Here is a 2,500-nt window from a genome sequence, read left to right on the forward strand (position 1 = left end):
ACATTTCCAACATTCTCTCCTTCCACTATCTCTGCCAGCTGTGTGTTTACTCCGAAGTGTATAACGAATACTTTATTATAGAGTCACACTAAACTGAACGGTGTCACGCTAAGTCACCCTGCCTGGCACAGTTTCTAGCTTCACCTTAGTGGGTCACGCTGAAATGTAACTATGTCATACCAAGTCACTGAGAAAGAATTTTTTGCCACGTTGGGTCACACTAATCTGAACTTTGCCACAGAGTTTACTTGAAAAAATACTAAATTGTTCTCTCTCTCTCTCTCTCTCTCTCTCTCTCTCTCTCTCTCTCTCTCTCTCTCTCTCTCTCTCTCTCTCTCTCTCTCTCTCTCTCTCTCTCTCTGTGTGTGTGTGTGTGTGTGTGTGTGTGTGTGTGTGTGTGTGTGTGTGTGTGTGTGTGTGTGTGTGTGTGTGTGTGTGTGTGTGTGTTCGTGTGAGTGTTTGTGTGTGTGTGTTTCTCTTGTTCCCAAATGTTAGTTGTAGGGATTCTGTTACATGGTTATAATTTATTCTCTTTTTGTTTCTGTCTTCTTATTCGCGACTTCCTTTTTCCTCTTCCTTCCTCTTTTCCTTCCCACTTAATTCATCCTACTTCAAACAACCCCCTCTTTTTTTTTTTCTTATTATTCTGCTTGCCTCCCTCATTCACCCTTCATGGATTTCCTTTTTCCCTCACTTAGCCTTCTTTTCCACCTCATTTGAACCATGCCTCGCTCATTATCTCTCTCTCTCTCTCTCTCTCTCTCTCTCTCTCTCTCTCTCTCTCTCTCTCTCTCTCTCTCTCTCTCTCTCTCTCTCTTTCTCTCTCTCTTTGTTTATTTTTTTTTCAACTTGATAAGAGACGATGATTCATCAATCTTTGCCTCACTTTCTTTGTTTTCTTCCTCTTTCTCTTCCTCCTTTTCTCTATTAATCCTTCTGACACTCTTTCTCCCTCCCTTCCTCTATCTGATTGCCTCTCCAGATCCTCCCTTCTCCTTCGCAATCATTCATTCAGTCAGTCAGTCAGTTTGTCAGTCATCGAACCTGTTTATCAGTTACTCATATGATAATTCGCTCAATGATTCGCTTATTTCAAACCCCATCACCTCTTAAGTTTCTCTCTCTTCTGAGGCGCCAATGTCTAGAGTAACAAGTGAGTACAGGTGAATCGAGACGGGCAAAGAAGGTAGGTGTTTGAGTGATTAGATATCTGTAAATGTTGCTGGATGGATGAGTAGGTAAGACGCTTTGAAAGAAAAACAATATATTAAATTAGAAGTGGGAAATAATAGAAAATACATAAAGATCAGATGAGATAAGGAAGATTGCAGGAGGAAGTATTAAATAGGGATGTGAGCAGAGTAGGAATGAAATGTAAGCAAGAAAAGAAAATATAAAGTATTCGGTGTGATAATGGAAACGAAAATTATTATTGCTTAACTGGAAGCAAGACGTTGAAATGGTGGAAGGATGAAGTGAAACAGCAGATGAGAAAATAAGTAACAGAGAAGTCAAACCGTTACTTCCAGAGGTGAGCGTGAAAGGCAGGAGGAGGAAAGGGAAGTTGTGCAAGGTCTTAGATGAAAAGAAAGAAAATTGCGAGGATGGTTAGTGGTGTATCAAAGCATAAATGAATGGAGAAAAAGGAAAACACCACATATATTTTGTTTTCTATTTAGTGAGGTTAACGGAGCAAATGTCAGGGTTTGTTTTGAGTACGAATGTTAAAAATTAAATAAAGAAATACCAAAATTTTCTATAGAAACATCGGAAGTTATTTTCTGGCAAGGTTAAGGAAGCAACGGTCACAGGTTGGTTGAGTACGGATGGAACTAACAAGTGCGTGAGACAAAGACGAGAAGGAGAGAAGTTAAGGCAAGTATTTCGAATGGTTAACAGTTGCTACATGAGAACAATGAAAGCGGGAGCAATGTATTGTTAAGATAAGGGCAGGTTAAGAATGTGAAAGCTACTCTGTATAAGGAGATGGGTAAGAGGTGAAGTGCTGAGAAGCTTGGTGTAGAAAGTCATCAGATGAAACGAGATGGGACTGATGAGGAATTGATTAATGAAGAAAATAAGGTGAAGGAATGGGTAGACTATCTTAAGATTGCTGGAAACAGGATGAAATAGTGAGTGATTGGCACGAAATATCTATTCACTTTGTAGTTAAGGAACCGTGATATTTTCAAAGAATAACCCTTGCTTAGTATACTAGGAAATGCATTTGGGAGAATGAAATGGTCACTATCGTTATCATTATTATTTTTATAATTATTGTTATCATTATCATCATTCATTATTATTATTATTATTATTATTATTATTATTATTATTATTATTATTATTATTATTATTATTATTATTACTGGCTATTTATCTATTCATATACTAGCTAAATTTTAAACCAGAAAATGAACATGTGTGACACTTTGAAATAGAATAAAAAATTCCCTTTCTATTCTTTTCTTTTCTTGATGTTTATGTGACCAGATGTTCC

The 2,500-nt window shown here is 37.4% G+C and overlaps 1 protein-coding gene across 1 annotated transcript in view; it reads right to left on the bottom strand.

The window, feature by feature from the left end:
* LOC123505821 (glutamate receptor ionotropic, delta-2-like) overlaps positions 1-2,500 on the bottom strand; it is a 110,925-nt gene that overhangs the window by 29,835 nt on the left and 78,590 nt on the right. The window lies entirely within an intron of this gene.

The sequence above is a fragment of the Portunus trituberculatus genome, chromosome 18, assembly GCF_017591435.1.
Source record: "Portunus trituberculatus isolate SZX2019 chromosome 18, ASM1759143v1, whole genome shotgun sequence".
NCBI classification, from domain to species: domain Eukaryota; kingdom Metazoa; phylum Arthropoda; class Malacostraca; order Decapoda; family Portunidae; genus Portunus; species Portunus trituberculatus.